We start from the raw sequence: 18,663 nt of genomic DNA, 5'->3' as shown, positions 1-18,663 counted from the left end.
CCTTGAATCCAGCAGTTCATGGTTTTCCACAGTTGATGATTATATTTGCAAGGCTGTTTTTTTTTAAAATCAATCTTGTCTCTGGATTATTTTCATAATCAAAGACATTTTTACCCCAACAAGTTGTTAGGCTGGCCCACAATCCCTTGCCAAGACCTGTGGACTATTTGTAGTCTGGCTCCTAGCTTCTGACCTACGCTTCTACCTAGAATTAATCTCTCCAGTGTAGCTCTCGGGATTAGAGTTTGCAAACCTTCCCAGCGGGTCTAGATGCAGGTTCAGAATGTCTAGCTGAGTGAAACCCAGGAAAACCCATGACACCGTACCCCAGCAATACCTCCAATGGACGCGAGAGAAGAAAGCTTGTGTCATTGTGTCCTACTGTTCAGCTAAACCTACAGAAATATACAATGCGCCCGAACATTTGCGACTTTGAGAATCGTCCTCCCTGCTACCAATTAATTGTTGAATATTAATCATATTTTTGACCGTTATATTAGTCTGGAGAAAGGACACAAATATTGCAATTTGTTAGTTCGGGACTTTTTTTCTCAAGAACTCCAATATTCCCATATTTAAGTGGTACTTGGCTTTTTATTTGCAGATGAAAATTGATGAAAACTTTGTTACAAGGTATCAGGAGCAGCAGCTAGCCTGGAACACGCTGTGCAGGGGCAACCGACCGAGAACTGAAACTAACAACCTGAAACTTCCAGGCAGGAGTTTGATTAAACGGGACACTCAGTGCAGACGAAATAACAAAGGAAAACTGCCTGTAATTAGCAACAATTACAAATAATGCATGGTTTAGAGATGAAAACAGGGAATGCAGGCTCAGAAATGTGGAAGATGAAGCGCTTTTAGTTGACATAAACCAGTGTTTCAAAAGCGAAACCTCAACATCAATCGTTCAGGTACAGGTGATCCGAAAATCTCCAGTATCAAGACGAATAATTGAAGTACTGTATCAGACTCCTTTAAAAAAAGACATTTAAAACCCCAGTTAAGCTATTCAACTTTAAACATGAAAACCCCAAAGACTTTTTAGATCACTTTATGACCCACTTCTACGTGTACTTTGTCAGTCTAATTAGATTTTGACGGTTTTTATAATTAGAATTTACTTAAACGTTTAAAAAGTTCCCTTGAGCTGTAGTTCCAAAACTTGTGTTATTAATTGCAGCCTAAATAATTGTTGAAAACCATCCTGATTATTCTTACCGGAGGAGGGAGAGGTGTGAACTATGTAGGATGATGGACTGTCCTTCCTCTCCCCGCTGCCCTGCCTGCTCTCCAGTCCCAGTGAGGGGTGGCCACGCCTGTCCGGGACAGAGATGTCTCCCTCGGGTGCCGGCTTGGTGACTGAGGCTGGGGCTGTTGCCTGCTCTGTGGCAGGCGGGGGACTGGCACTGGTGCTGCTGCTCTCTTCCCCCGGCGAGGGTCCGGCCAGCCCCATCTCCTCCTCCCGCTGCTGCTGTTTGCGGAGCGCCTTCTGCGCTGCCATGATGCGCTGGCGCTCGGCGATCAGGTAGCACTTGGGGCACTGGCATCGCCGCCAGCTACAAGCCCCATGCCCCTTCAGCCGGACATCGAAACCGTGGTTCCTGCAGCGGGAACACTTAGGGGTGCGGGGTGACTTGGCCGCCACGCCGGCACCTCTCTCTCCTTTAGTGGCCCCGGGCATCCTTCTCAGTTTGGAGTTGAAAACTGACGCTAAGCCGGTTAAGAGTCGGAAACCTGGGGCTGCACCTGCCGCAGAACAAGTTACAAATTGTATACATTTTATACTATTTATAACTTTCCCCGGATCGTCCCAAAATTGATATATTTCTTCAACACAGGAACCAAAGAATTCGCTAGAGATTTCTACCTAACTCAATAATGTTATGAAAAATTGGGATCTCCGTTACAGAGTATTTTAGGGAGCTGAATAAATAGAAGAATTGGGAATGACACATGCGGCAAACCTTTTTAAGCATGATGTTTCAGCTACATTTACAGCCGAATATGAGGCAACTTGCAATAATTTACCTTCACTGTGGCAAGACTGCCTTAAAAAGATGACATTACTCTTCCAATTCAGATTAAGCTCCATCAACCCTCTCTATCCATGACTGCATACTTCAGCCTGTGGACAGATTCACCCACCCAGGTAACAACCTGTGCAGGGTAGCCCATATCGGTACAGAAACATTCTGCAGGATCGCCAAAACCAAATGAGCTTTTCGCAAACTCCGCGAGCACCTCTGGGCAAGAGAAATATCAGTCTATACATAGGTCAACAGAACTGCCACTATAATCTGGGCAACATGTCACCACATTAACAAAGGAATCATTTTCATCTAAGTTGCCTGTTGAATTTAGGATAAGACAAGGCCCCTGACACCGAAGTTCTTTAAATAAGTTGCCATGCCAAGTGTTGATGCCCAACGATCAGGAGGCTACGATTGTCAGGTCGCTTAGTGTGGATGTCTGATGGATAAATCCTGAAGGCACAGTAAGAAATCTCACAACACGAGGTTAAAGTCTAACAGGTAAATTTGGTAACGTGAGCTTTCAGAATGCTGCCCCTTCATCAGGTGAATGTCATACTCGCTTGATGAAGGGTCAGTGCTCCGAAAGCTTGTGCTACCAAATAAACCTGTTCAATTTTAACCTGGTGTTGTGAGACTTCTTACTGCGCCTACCCCAGTCCAACGCTGGCATCTCCACATCATAAATTCTGAAGGTCTTTTGTGAAGCATTGCCAATTAGAAAGTGATTTTTGGATGGACAGTAAAAAGGATACATTATGTCAAATGAACAGGTTAATACTTTTAATAATGTAAAAAGGCTGAATTCCAATGAGTGTTGCCCCGGTCCACTCAGTTTCTCCTCATAAACCAACCCTCTCCACTCCGGAATCAACCTAGTGAATCTCCTCTGCACCTCCTCCAGTGCCAGTATGCCCTTTCTCAAGTAAAAAGACCAAAACTGTATACAGTACTCCAGGTATGGCCTCACCAGCACCTTATATTAAATCAAAGTGAGAGCCCCACCTGGCTCCAGAGCACAATAGAGTGAGGCTTCCTTGGAGCTGGGCAGATAACTGATTCTGCTCCCACTGACATCTCTGAAAGTTCCCCTGGCTGGATTGAATTGCTCAGTAGTGATGTTGGGACATCATGAGACAGTACATCAAGCATTTTGCTTCAGAATTATTTGTTACATTATTTCCAGGGGAGACGAGTGCCTGGTGATTTATTCTCAACAATTTAATATATTTTTCTTGATGATCCTACTAAACTTTACCCCATGGAACCCAAACTGCAGCAGAATTAGTCTTGGGTGACTGTGTGGAGTTTGCATGTTCTCCCTGTGTTCCTCCGGATGTTCCAGTTTCCTCCCACAGTCCAAAGATGTGCAGCTTAGGTGGATATGGGTTAGGGGGAAGCCTCACTCTATTGTGCTCTGGAGCCAGGTTGGGCTCTCACTTTGATTTAATATAAGGTACTGGTGAGGCCATACCTGGAGTACTGTATACAGTTTTGGTCTTCTTACTTGAGAAAGAGCATACTGGCACTGGAGGGGGTGCAGAGGAAATTCACTAGGTTGATTCCGGAGTGGAGAGGGTTGGCTTATGAGGAGAAACTGAGTAGACCGGGGCAACACTCATTGGAATTCAGCCTTTTTACATTATTAAAAGGGATAGGGTGGGGGATGGGAGCCTGGGTAAGATGCTCTTTTGGAGAGCAGGTACAGACTCAATGGGCCAAATGGCCTCCTTCTGCACTGTTGTGATTAACAATGCAGATTGAGATCTGTAGTTTGTGTCTGAATAGTTCTTGAATTAAAAATGCATGGTGTGCCAACCACCAAGAATGTTCCCACATACCCTGCACAAATTCATACCCATTAAGACACAGATATGTATCATAATTCCCAAATATTAAATATTCAACAATGAGCAGAGCTGCAGAGACTTCTGAAAATTCCTTCACCACATCTCTTGCCCTGTAGTGAGACTGTGAAATTGCCTTCCACGCTCCTCAACATAAGTACATAAGAAACTAGAAGCAGGAGTAGGCCATCTCGCCCCTTGAGCCTACTCTGCCATTCAATAAGATCATGGCTGATCTTTTCATGGACTCAGCTCCACTTACCCACCCACTCATCATAACCCTTAATTCCTTTACTGTTCAAAAATTTATCTATCCTTGCCTTAAAAACATTCAATGAGGTCGCTTCAACTGCTTCACTGGGCAGGGAATTCCACAGAATCACAACCCTTTGTGTGAAGAAGTTCCTCCTCAACTCAGTCCTAAATCTGCTTCCTTTTATTTTGCAGCCATGCCCCCCAGTTCTAGTTTCACCTGCCAATGGAAACAACTTCCCTGCTTCTATCTTATTTATTCCCTTCATAATCTTATACGTTTCTATAAAATCTCCCCTCATTCTTCTGAATTCCCATGAGTATAGTCCCAGTCTACTCAGTCTCTCCTCATAAGCCAACTCTCTCTACTCCAGAATCAACCTCGTGAATCTCCACTGCACCTCCTCCAGTGTCAGTATATCCTTTATCAAGTAAGGAGACCAAAACTGTACACAGTTCTCCAGGTGTGGCCTAATCACCACCTTATACAGCTGCAACATAACCTCGCTGTTTTTAAACTCCATCCCTGTAGCAATGAAGGATAAAATTCCATTTGCCTTCTTAATTACCTGCTGCACCTGCAAACCAACTCCTTTGATTCCTGCACAAGGCCACCCAGGTCTCTCTGCACAGCAGCATCCTGCAATTTTTTTACCATTTAAATACTAGTCCATTTTACTATTATTCTTACCAAAATGGATGACCTCACATTTACCAACATTGTACTCCATCTGCCAGACCCTTGCTCACTCACTTAGACTACCTGTATCTCTTTGCAGACTTTCAGCATCCTCTGCACACTTTGCTCTGCCACCCATCTTAGTGTCATCTGTGAATTTTGACACACTACATTTGGTCCCCAACCCTGCTCACATGCTTTCTCTTATTTTTTGCCACTGGAACCACAAGCAGGCACAGGCACAACCATAGCCTGAAAGGTTATCTCCTCCACATTTGTTGACTCCTTTGTGCTGCAATTGATGTAATCTGCAGAAATTATTATTTTGTTTCTGTGAGCAGTGTACACTGTGCCTCAGGTGCAGAACCCATCCAGATTTGTCATGGACTTTGTGCAAGTCCATGTGTTATTTAGGCATTAGGTGATGGAGAACTAAATTTTAGTGTGGAGATTAACTCAATCTGCTAGCCACCCTTCAATCTCTGCTTTACTGCTTGCAACAGGTCCTTAGTGAGTGGAGCATGTTTTTCTTTTTAGGCAGTACCGTGGGATTGAAACAGAATTGGGGTAAATGTGGCATGCCACAGGGATTACTGCTGGGGCCTCAATTATTTATGATCGACATTAACGACTTGGATAAAAGGATGGACTATTTATTGGTGATTTCCTGATGGTACAAAGATAGGAAAGCAAGTTTTGAGGTGCATTAAGAAGACTGTAAAGGATAGAGATAGAGTTTTGAATAGGCAAAGAAATGGCATATAATGGAGGGATATGTGGGATAATATGAAGTTGTCCACTTTGGCAGCAAGAATAGAAAAGCAGACTATTATTTAAGTGATGAGGGACAGCAGAATGCTGACGTACAGAGGGCTCTGGGTATTGCTGTACTTGAATCACAAAAAGTTAGCATGCAGATACAGCAAGTGATTAGGAAGGGAATTGGAATGTTGATCTTTATTGCAAGCGGGGTGGAGTATAAAAGTAGGAAAATCTTGCTATAATTGGTCAGGGCATTTGTGTGTCTGCACCCGGAGTAGAACACAGTTTCAAAATAAGTGGTCACCCATTTTAAATGGAGATGAGGAAGAATTTCTTCTTTGAGGGAGTTGTTAGTCTTTGGATTTCTCTTACTTGGACAGATTTTTATTGACAAGGGAGTCAAGGGTATTGGAAGACAGACAGGAAAGTGGAACTTTCCTCTGTTCCTTGGAGAGAATGAGATTGAGAGAAGATTTGAAAGCGGTGTTCAAAATCATGAGGGATCTGGACACAGTAGATAGGGAGAACTTCCCATTGCTGGAAATATTGAGAATCAGAGGACGCTAGTCTAATGTAAAAAGAAGCAATGGTGACATGTGGAAAAATGTTTCCACACAGCAAGGTTGTTTAGGATCTGGAATGTACTGCCTAGGAGTGTGATGGAGGCAGGTTCAATTGATGCATTCAAGAGGGAAGTAAACTTTTATCTGAAAAGGAAGAATGTGTAGGGAAAAGGCTGTGAGTGGCACTAAGTCACTTGTTCCTTCAGAAAGCCAGCATGGTCACAGGGAACTGAATGATTCTTCGAGCTTAACCATGTTATGATTTTATGCAAGAAGTGAAGAGTTTCTCAGCAGGGTATGGACAACTGAGGAGGGGCAAAAGAGGAGATCCTGCAAACATGGCCCTGCCTAACAGGTAAATGTACTTGGTGCCTGTAGGAATATGGCTGTAGGCTGAACCATGGAACAGAGGGTTATCCAAGTTCAGGAAGAGCAGAATCTAAAGGTTGCAGTCATAAGGAATCCACTAATTAGGGAGATAGATGTCCTCTTCTGCAATTTTGAGTGAGAGCCACAGGGGTGTTTTCTCTGGGATTATATTTTTGAGCAATTGGAAAGGAATTTTGATAGAGAGGCAGGATCCAGTGGTTGTGATCATGTTGGGACTACTGATTAGGAAACAAAAAGAAGGAAGTCCTGTGAAAAGAATATCTCAAGTTGGGAATTAAATTTAAAAAAGGGACCTTTTGGGTTGTAATATTGAGTTACTTAAGCCAACTATGTGTAATTGACAAAGGGATAAGCATCAGGAAAATGACTTTGTGACTGAAAGCCTTCTATGGTAAAGAGGCGTTTCATATCATGGGACCACTAGCATGAGTACAAGGCCAAGGAGGAGCTGTCCTGCTGTAATGGGCTCTATCTGAATTTGAACCTGAATTTTATTTCAGATCTCCAGCATCTGAAGTATTTTGCTTTGAGTAGCTATCTACTGTTCTAATGGAAAGGATAGGGCGGACTATGATTAGGGTTTTAAACTAGTGAGACTCTTCTAGCCTTCCCTTCTCATGCTGAATCATGAAGAATGGATTCAGACAAGGGTCACCCATTGAAGAATGTTGGTTAAAGGTGATTTGGCAAAAGAACCAGAGGAAGAATGAGGATGAACCTTTTTTTCCAATGAGTAGTGACTTTATGGAACGTATTTCCTGATACAGTAGTGGATACAGATTCAATAGTAGTCCTCAGAAGGGAATTGGATACTTGGAAGAGAAAAAAAACTGCAGGAATATGGACAAAGGCTGAGGGGGAGGGATTGACTGGATCGCTCTTTAAAAGAGCCAGCACATATTTGATGAGCTGACTGACCTCCTCCTGTAACGTACTTGTCTCTGAATCTACTCAGCTGAATGCAGTGACAAAGGCTATCTGGAGCTATTTTGGCATGCCTGAAGAATTTAAATCATCACTTGAGGATAGAAGTAATCTGCAGACCAAGGTTCAAGATAGTGATCCAGAGCAAATGAGGTAGTCAACACGTAACTACACCCAAAATAAAGAGGTCCAAGGTCAGTAAAAGTTAGGATGACCCACAACTAGCAACACAGCTTTTTGTATTGTGAAAAAAGAATGTCCTGTTGAATAAATTGTTTTTATTGCTTCATGTAAATTTCTGAAGTAAAATTTGGATAATGTGTTCTTTTAATTTTTAAACAATGTAGAAATGATATAGAGAGCTAGATTCAATAGTCATTGAAAACAAAGCCTGTGGATTTATGATGCAGACATTATGACAACCTCTTGCTGACTGCTCATTTCAATAGTTTCAGCATCCAGCCGGCAATAGCTCTGCTGTTTGGCTGGAAATATTAGCAGGGGACCAATATCTTGTTTGGCTGGCATCACTTAAAGCTTGCCTGAATTGCTTAAGACTAGTCCATTGCTCTTAAAGGGGTGGTGCATCGTCACAGGAGTACAAAAAACAAAGAACAAGAAAACTACAGCACAGGAACAGGCCCTTCGGCCCTCCAAGCCTGCACCTACCATGCTGTCCAACTGAACTAAAACCCCCTACCCTTCAGGGGACCATATCCCTCTATTCCCACCCTATTCATGTACTTGTCAAGACGCCCCTTAAAAATCACTACCGTATCTGCTTCAACTACCTCCCCTAACAACGAGTTCCAGGCACCCACTATTCTGTGTAAAAAATCTGCCTCGTACATCTCCTTTAAACCTTGCCCCTCACACCTTAAACCTATACCCCCTAGTAAAATTGACTCTTCCATGCTGGGAAAAAGCTTCTGACTATCCACTCTGTCCGTGCCTCTCATAATCTTTTAGGTTTCTATCAGGTTTCCCCTCAACCTCCGTCGCTCCAGTGAGAACAAACCAAGTTTCTCCAACCTCTCTTCATAGCTAATGCCCTCCATACCAGGCAAAATCCTGGTAAATCTTTTCTGTACCCTCCCTAAAGCCTCCACATCCTTCTGGTAGTGTGGCGACCAGAATTGAACACTATGTTCCAAGTGCGGCCTAACTAAGGTTTAATAAAGCCAATTTTTAAACTCAATTTTTAAAGTTAATGCCCTGGCCGATGAAAGCAAGCATGCCGTATGCTTCCTTGACTACCTTCTCCACCTGCATTGCCACTTTCAATGACCTGTGTACCTGTACACCCAGATCCCTTTGCCTGTCAATCATCTTAAGGGTTCTGTAGATGCAGGTTGTTATCCAGGAAGTGAACCAAACCTGGAAAACTCTGAAGAATGGCATAACAAAGAACAAAGCAGCCCGGGAAATAGGCCCTTTGGCCCAACGAGCCCGCACCGCCATTTTAACATCATGAGTCCCCCCTCCACCCATGACCCTAGTCTATGCTTATGGCATTCCACATTGAGGGAAGACTAATTTAGGGACAATTTGTTACACCAATCAGCCTAATAGCACATCTTTGGGGTATGGGAGGAAACCGGAGCCCCTGGAGAAAACCCACGCAAGCACGGGGAGAATGTGCAAACTCCCACAGACACTGGCCCAAATCCATTTATTTGCACAGCAAACAGTGATAGTCACTGAGCTATCACGTTGCCCAGCATCTGGTCCAGTTTAAGTGTACACTAACGACGTGAAGTTCTAGGCTATTCTTGAAACAACCAAGAGCAGCCCTCGTACGACCCGTCGCGTGTATGCCCCTTGTTGGACAACACGGCGGACCAAAGCGCCTGTGGATTAAAAGAGAAAAACATCAGTATCATCCACATCCTTATACATTCCCAGGGACGTCCCAAGGCTCCTGAACTTTATTTAAAACAGTCTCCTATATCCCTCCATTTCCATCCCGCTCATGTGCCTGTCTAAGTAACTCTTAAACAACTCCAGCATGCCTGCCTCCACCACCTTGCTTGGCAGAGCATTCCACACCCCACTACCCTCTGTGTGAAAAACCTCCCTCTAACATCTGAATTATACCTCGCACCCCTCACCCTAAGCCCGTGGCCCCTCGTAATGTGCGTTTCCAACCTAGGAAAAAGCTTACCACTGTTTACTCTATCTATACCCTTCATAATCTTATATACCTCTATTAGATCTCCCCTCAGTCGCCGTCTTTCAAGGGAAAACAGCCCCAACTTGCTCAATCTTTCCTCATAACCCAGTCCTTCCATACCAGGCAGCATCCTGGTAAACCTCCTCTGCACTCTCTCTAGGGTCTCCACATCTTTCCAGTAGTGAGGTGACCAGAACTGGATGCAGTACTCCAAATGCGGCCTAACCAACGTTCTATACAACTGCAACATTAGACTCCAGCTCTTATACTCTATACCCCTTCCTATAAAGGCTAACATACCATAAGCTTTCTTCACAACCTTCTTCACTTGTAATGCCACCTTCAAAGACTTGTGCACTTGCACCCCCAGGTCCCTCTGCATTTCTATATACTTTATAGGTCTACCCTTTATCATATGACTCCCCACTGCATTATTTCTGCCAAAATGCATCACCTCACATTTATCAGGATTAAACTCCATTTGCCATTTATCTGCCAAATATACCAGCCCATCTATATCCTGTTGTATTGCCTGACACTGCTCCTCACTGCCCGCCAATCCAGCCATCTTAGTGTCATCTGCAAATTTGCTGATCACATGGGAGAGAGTGGGATCTGAGGTCGTTCGACACTGTACTGGAGACATTGGTGGAGGAGATGGATTGAATCATAGGGGGCCAGAAGGACCTCCAGATAAAAGGTCAGAAAACAGTGGAAGTTGATGGCCACGGGGGCCAATGTTGGGAATCAAGCTTTAAGCCCTGGATGTAGCACTGCAAGGAGTTTGATGACTTCATGTGGGAGGTCAAGGTCAGTGAATGCATCTTCAAATGTCATATCTATTATTTATTCATTATGAGATGTGGGCAATTATAGCAAGGCTAGCATTTATTGTCCATCCTTAATCGCCCTTGAGAAGGTACTAGTGAGATATATTTTTGAATTACTGCAGTTCATGTCGTGAAAATACTCCAACAATGCTCTTAGGTAAGGAGGATGAAGACTTTGACCAAGTAACCATGAATAAATGGCTATATATTTCCAAGTCAGGATGCTGTGTGATTTGAAGGAGGAACTTGGGAGGTAGTGGTTTTCTCATGGGCTGCTGCCCTTGTCCTTCTGGGTGGTAGAGGTCATAGGTTTAGGAGGTGCTGTCAAAGACGTTTTGGAGAGTTGCCGCAGTGTATCTTGTAGATGGTATATTGTGCTGCCCCAGTAAACTGTTGGTAGGGGGAGTGAATATTTAAGTTGGTAATTGGGGAGCAAATCAAACATTTTGCACTGTCTGGATGTTACTGAGTTTCCTGAATGTTATTGTAATCCATCACAACATTGACTAATACCTTATGGGTCGTGGAGACGCTTTGCTGAGTCAGGGAGTGAGTTACTCACTGCAAAATTCGCAGCTTTTGACTGCTCATGTTGTCGGAGTATATGTGCGGCTGGTCCAGATATGTTACCGGTCAGTTATAACCCCTGGGATGTTGATTGTTGCCAGTTTTCAACTCAAGCCTGATTTTGTCCAGGCCTTCCAACTTATCTGAGGAATTGTAAATGGAACTGAACATCATGCAATCATCAATGAACTTCCCCGCTTCTGACCTTATGATGGAGGGAAGGTCATTGATGAAACAGGTGAAGACTGTTGGGTTTAGGACAGTGTGAAACTTTTACAATGTTGGCCTGAATGTTTTGAATGGTGGGGTCTCGCTTCCCACCAACCGAAGAGTCACTGGGGGCACATCCACTGAGTCTCCGCAGACATTTCACACTCAAATGATTGTGAAGTGGCGCCAGGTGGGACTTTCTGACCTAACTAAGGAGAAAGTTCCACCTCAGAGAACTGATGGCTAACTAAATTGGCTGGCAGTTCTCTAGCTCCTGTAGCAACAGTGCTGCAGTGGACAGGAGAAGACATGCAGGAGGATACTGGAGCCTATGACTGGGCACCAGAGATCCAGGTAAGTTCAAGGGGTTGAAGAGCAGGGATGGTAGGGAAGGCTTGGGGTATTGCGAAGGAGCGATTGGGTCCTTAGTGGAGAGGTTGGGTGGGGATGATTCAGCCAGTACTGAACCTCAGGAGAAGGTTTCTGATGGACGCACATCTACCCTCCCATCCTTGATTTATAGCCTTTCCCCACGTACATTCAATCCTTCTGCTTGACTAAAAACTAAGGTTGGATGGAAAACAGCCCTTAATGAGCCTCCAGTGAGACAAGGGTGGGCTTCCCATCCGAGGCCTTGCCTACTCCAGTGTAAAATTGCTGTGCAGTTGGGGCAGGCAGGAATCTGGAGGGAATCCGTTCCCTTCAATTTCATGCTCCGCCCCTCCAAAAAATCTGTTAGTGGGAGCATAAACCTCTGGCCTATATCCTGGGACTGTGGTGATTTGCTATAGCAAATAATTCCTTTGTGCTCAGTATGACCCCAAATAGCAGAGAGATTTCTTCTTGTTAGGGGCTGAGTTCCAGGAATTTAATGCAGTAACAGTGAAGGAATGGCAATATATTTCCAAATCAGGATGGTGTACGACTTGGAAGGAAACTTGCAGGTGGTGGTGTTCCCACATGTCTGCTACCCTTGTCCTTCTAGGTGATAGAGGTCGCAGATTTGGAAGATTTTATTGAAGAAACCTTGTTGAGTTCCTGCAGTGCATCTTGTAGATTATATGCAATGCTGCTCCTTTGTGTTGAAGATGGAAGAAGTGAATGTTTAAGGTGATGGATGGGGTGCCAATCAAGTGGACTGCCTCTTTATGAGTGGTGTCAAATTTCTTGAGTGCAGTTGGAGCTGCATTCATACACATAAGCAAGGAGTCTTCCATCACTTATCAGTTGTGCCTTGTAGATGGTGGACAGTTCAGTTTCTGGTCAATGGTAACCCCCAGATGTTTTTGATGGGGGTTCAATGATGGTAATGCCATTGAATGTCAAGGGAAGATTGTTAGATTCTCCCCGGTTGGAGATCGTCATTACCTGACACTTGTGTGACACAAATGTTACTTACCAATTATCAGCCCAAACTTGAATGTTGCCCATGTCTTGCTGCATGTGAACCCAGACTGCTTCGGTATTTGAGAATGGTGCTGAACATTGTGCAATCATCAGCTATCATGCCTAGCTCTAAACTTGTCAGGGCTCATAGCTTTTGCACTGTTCAGCACCTTCAGCTGTTTCTTGATATCATGTGGAGAGAATTGAATTGGCTGGAGACTGGAATTTGTGATGCTGAGGCCTTCAGGAGGAAGCTGAGATGGATCATCCACTGGGCATTTTTGGCTGGAAGTGATTGCAAATGCCTTATCTTTTGCACCACTGTTCTGGGTTTCCTCGAACTTTGGGGTTGACTAAGAAGAAGAATTGGGCCTGTAATCAGCTTAACTGTATGTCTGCTGAGCACTGGATTGCCAAGTCCTCGACTGTCCATGAGAATAGTTCAGGGATTATAACAATGTACTTTCCTTTCCTCTACCTGTACCCCACGCCCTCACTATGCCTCCAAGTCCACCATCAAGAAGCAGGGAAAATTCAGCCCATTGTTTTGAAGTCAGAAATTCCTTTCTGTAATGCGGTTAAACAACCACCTAGGGGTAGCACTAACCCTGATGAAAATACATGAATCCACCACAAGGTGACGTATTTTAAACTGGTAGTATTAAACATGCACAAAATAAACCATAACATTTGATAACTGAAAACGTTAAAATTCACATCCGAGTATATCCCAGTCTATACCACAGCACTACTAATTGAAAACTTCTTCGATCGCGGTTTCTTTGACTCATTGCTGGACTCAGCTTTCGCTCTTACTCAGCTCCATTTGGCTTCTTGGCGCAGTAGGATTACAAGATCAGCAGTTTTATATACAAATTTCTCATAGTACCTCTACACAATCCTGCTCTCAGCTAACATTTACCTTCAAGCACTGGATTATGATCCAGTGAAGGAAGTGTGGCTGGCTGCTTCCCCACAGCATCCCCACCCCTCGTAAAGTAACCGAAATATTGCCTCTCTGAACCCAAGATCAAAGCTGGGACCTCTTTTTTTTCTTTGAAATCATTTCTCCATAGCCCTACAATTTCTTTTTCTATTTCGATTGAAACCATTGGAAATGATGAGAACTTCATTAGAATCATCCTCCCCTTTCCTTTTTGTTGAATAATCCTTCCCTTCCCTTTCCATTCCATCTTTGATTTCTCTATCAGTCCACATGTGAAAAAAAATTAAAAGGAAATGCGTGGAGCTTAATCTCACGAAATCTTTAATAATGAGCTGTTCTAACACATCCAAATGCTCCGAATCCTCTTTTGAAAACATGTTTGAATGCATGGGGCCAATATTGAGTATTTAATTAACGAGATACCACACAACTAAGTGGAAACTGTTCGACGCGAGACAGTTACATGTACATTTTGCATTGCTGTGGAGTGGTGTTGACACTTCAACATTGCAAAGTGCAGAGCAAATTGGCATGATTTTAATTCGTTGGACAACCCGGAGGAATATTGCATACACGCAGTTGCTTTGTAAAGACTAGTCTGAGTTCAGTGATCCTACTACATACTGGGCAGAATTAGTTCAACTGAAGGGAGTAGGGGTCAAAGAATAGTGCTGCAACCCATGCTCTCTTCAAACGAGACACTTGACAGGGAGTTTAAGTAAGTTGAATTTACCGACTGTGGTTTTCGAAAACACTCATCGCCCTGTGAGCGGCAGCTTATATGATGAATAAACAACAGGGGGAGATATGAGCAAACAAAAGAAAGATTCTTCCTGGAGTACAAGTTACAAGAAGACCGTGGCCTCCCACCTAACTGCCATCCCAGACAACGTGTTCTGCTAAATTCTGATGCTTACAAAAATACCAATAATCGCTTTGGCTGCGTGCATTTTGCATCATTACAGAATTTGTTTCACAATGTCTTCTCCTTATCCCAAATTCCTTACTATTTCTCTCCTCCTCTGTCGTCGGTACGAACTGATACTGATGCTAGGCAGTGAGTGTCAGGAAAAGCTTTGACAATCAGGATGGGATAGCATAGCCAAATATAATCCTGTCTTCGCCAGAAAGCCATTATTTCCAGTAGGAGTCACTGGATATTGACTGGAATGGGAATACAGATTGTTTTTTCCCTTCATCTGATAGATCGATAATTAGTTTATTGAAAAATCATCACGGAGGAAAGTGCCGGATTGTGATTTAAAAAGCAAGTAATTACAATTCATAACATGGTTATAGAAAATAACTGAGATAAAAATAAGGTATAAAATAATGTTTGCACAATTATGATCATTTCAGCAAATAATTAATATATGTTGCAAAATGCAGGTCTCCTTAATTTACAAATTAGAAATGAAAGGTCTACTGAACTTTGCATTTTGTATTGAAGGCCATAGATCATTATGTGTTAGGTTGAGTTCATTAAATTCTCAAATACTTACATATTATTCATGAGTTTTATTGCAATTTTGAGACCAATAGCGATGTTTGGGCTATCGTTGTCCTGGTTGAGATCAGCTAACCAACAAAAATCAAAGCATCAAATTTGGCTCTGTTTTAGCTCAGTATCTCACCCGATCAGTATATTTACCCACTGAGCTGTCAGGAAACAATTTAGTTTTCAATTTTTCATTGAAAATGAAACATTCTACACTTATCAAAGGTATTTTCAGCCTTAAAGCTTTACCTTCCTTTCTCATACCTAGGATTCTGTAACAACATCATTTAGATGTTAACATTGAAGTGCAGCCTGCATTCTGTATCCTTCTATAGCCGATAAATTATTATTCAATGCCGAAACCTTCTTGTAACCACAAGTTTTGTAACTGTTGCATTCTTCCTCATTCAGTGATTAAACGGACTTTCTGGTGTGAGGCTGTTGCAAAACTGAGAAGAAGCCAGTTTTTAATCTAAGTCTGTAATGAGTTGGCATTTCTGCACCAAATCGAGAAAAAAAACAGCTAGCAATTAGATTGCGGTGTATCCATTTAACAAAGTGCAATATAGTAGGCAGTTCATTCATTCTACTCCAGGAGTCTACAGTTTACTATATCAAATTGGGGCCTCTGAAGTGTATATCCTGCTATACGGTAAAAGGCTCTCTGAAGTGTATAGTCTGCCACGTGGCATAGTGGCCTGCCATATTGGATTGGTCCCTCTGAGAATTTGGCTTGTGACTGACTGCAGCACATACTGTGCATATAAAAGTCAGTTTCATCAGCTGCTCAGCTGTCAAGCTGCTGGAGGCTGCCACTCAAAAATTAAGTTTAACTTACTTTATTGTGGAATCAGGAGAGGCAGGAGTACTTCTCCTGTTTCCAAATTAAAATCACAAAGCACTTTGGATGCCCTTAGCTAAAGTACACTGTGCAGAAAGAAGAAGGTGCAAGGCCAGTGCAAAATCTGGTGCAGCAAAATCAAGTGTTGTCTAAGATCAAGTGTAGTGTTGACATGCTGAGCTTGGTTGAAGTCATTGGGTTATATTTCAGCTTCATTTGAAGCAATTTTTTAAAGTGGCATCTCGGCCTTTTGGCTAAGATGCAAATAAGATCAAGCCTTGGAGGAGGAGCAATGCCTACTCCAATCAGCTTGGATCACATAGATCAAGCCCAAGACAGGAGGTGAGAGCCCTGTCTTGTCAGCTTGGATCTGGAATGTCTCAACTTGTTGGGACTCTGAACTGGACTTGATTGGATTGCATTGAAATAAAATAAGACACTGTGCAGAAAGAACCTCCCAAAGAGATTTTCACAGTAACTTTATCACAGTGTTAATGTAAGCCTACTTGTGATACTAACAAATATAAATAAATAAATAAGCGAGGTTATAGCAGTGATGGAAAAGCTGTAATATCAATTCACACCACTGGGACATAATTATACTGGGATCAGAGAACTTAGAAAAACCGTTCATTTGAGCAGAGAATATTAAAAAGGGGATCTAAAAATAGTCCTCAAAACCTGGAATTGGTATATAGGGAAAACATGCTTTCATTGGTCAGCGAATCAGCAACAAAGGAACATAAATAATACTTTAAACAGGGAGTTAGCAAATTCTTTCAGATAAAAAGTTATTCAAATCTGGATTGCATAACAGCAGGTGATCAAAGATGACGAATCAAACAACCTTGAAAATGGAATAAAGGAAAAAAATAGTTATTGTATAGGGAAAGAGTAGAAAATGAATTAAGAGTGAAATGCCATTAGAACAGGTAGTTACACTGATTCAGGCAGATTGAGCCAAATAACTGCTTTCTCCGCTACTGTTACATTTTTCAGAGCTGAGATGAAGCTTACACTACTTTTGAAGAGAGGTGAACCTGTGGAATTCATTATCACAGGAAGTAGCTGATGCCAAAACATTGAATATATTTAAGAGATGGCTGGATATAGTAGTTGGGGCGAATGGGATCAAAGGTTATGGGGAGAAAGCAGGATTAGGCTATTGAGTTGGACAATCAACCATGATCATAATGAATGGCAGAGCAGGTTTGAAGGGTTGAATGGCCTCCTCCTGCTCCTTTTTTGTTTCTATGTTTTTATGTTAATGTTCAAAGTTTAAAAGCCAATTTCTTTTTGAATCCGTTGAAAATTGGATCAGGATCTTGTACCACATTAACTCTTCTACTAACTGCTTGGTGACTATGTACGTATCAATGGCAGAGTTTCAGGTTAAAGTAAATTGCATGTTTTGTTTTCCAAGTGCATTAATCCCTTTACCATCTCATCAAGTTCTTTCTGAACCTCACATTGATGATGGATGCTTAATTTGTTCCTCAATGTTTCTTAGGTTCACCAGCACTAACAAACTCCCTCCGCCACTGATGAACAGTGGCAGTTATTGTACTACCTACACCTTGAAGGAGGTCAACAAAGTTCCTTAAACAGCACCTTCCAAATCCATGACTCTACCATCTAGAAGGACAGGGCAGATACCTGGGAACGCCACCACCTGGGAGTTCCCCTTTTTGCAAAAATATATTTTATTCATAAAATATCTGAAAGGATGTTACAAACATTTCACATTGGCCATCATACAAGTTTTCTACATACATCATGTTGCACTCAGGTGTTTCAACACTGTCAAAGAAACATTACTGACATGTTAAAATACTCATTACAAATGTTGCAAAGGTATTTAAGTTGTTGAGATAGATCAAATTGTCCTCTGAGGTGCTTCAGTACAGTTGTGATACATATAATATTCACCATATATATTCAATGTGAGCCATACAGTCCAAGGGGTTCTGTACAATCCCACGCTTCACTGCAGTATAGCTGGAAGGTCTTAGACAACAACCTTTCTCCATCACATCCTTGCGGCAGCTGCCCCAAGCTTTAATGCTTCCCTCAGCATGTAGTCCTGGACTTTGGAAGGTGCCAGTCTGCAACACTTGATCGGGGACAACTCTTTGTACTGGGAGGCCAATATGTTTCAGGCAGACCCAAAGAGCATCTTTCACTGGGTTGATGATCCTCTAGCAACAGCTGATGTTTGTCTCAATGTGCGTTCCTGGGAACAGCCGGTAGAGTACAGAGTCCTGAATCATGAAGCAGCTCGGGATGAACCTCAACAAGACAACCTCATCTGTCTTGGACTTTCTTTGCAAAGGCACATTCCACAAGAAGGTGGACAACTGTCTCTTGCCCATCGTAGTCACCTTGAGGGCAACATGCAGATGCGCTGAGACCCTGGCTGCATACGAAGAATCTTATGGGAAGGGCTTTCCTCACCATCAGCCAAGCCAGGTCTTGGCACCTGTTCTGGTGATGAGATGTTCTGGCAAACAACTCTGACAGTCTGTTCAGGGAACCATCTGTGGGTATGCCGGTGTTGGACTGGCGTAAACACAGTAAAAAGTCTGACAACACCAAGTTTTAGGTTTTAAAACCTGGTGTTGTCAGACTTTTTACAGGGAACCATCTGACAGGATCCGCCATCTCTTTTTCTTCTAGGATATTCAGTGAAAACCACTGCCTGATGGACTTGTGGTTAAAGATGTTTCTCTGTATAAATTTTTCCATGAGGGACAGGTAATACT

This window comes from Carcharhinus amblyrhynchos, chromosome 9, assembly GCF_965287045.1.
Source record: "Carcharhinus amblyrhynchos chromosome 9, sCarAmb.v2.hapA, whole genome shotgun sequence".
Taxonomy (NCBI): domain Eukaryota; kingdom Metazoa; phylum Chordata; class Chondrichthyes; order Carcharhiniformes; family Carcharhinidae; genus Carcharhinus; species Carcharhinus amblyrhynchos.
Note: the sequence above shows the minus strand (reverse complement) of the source record.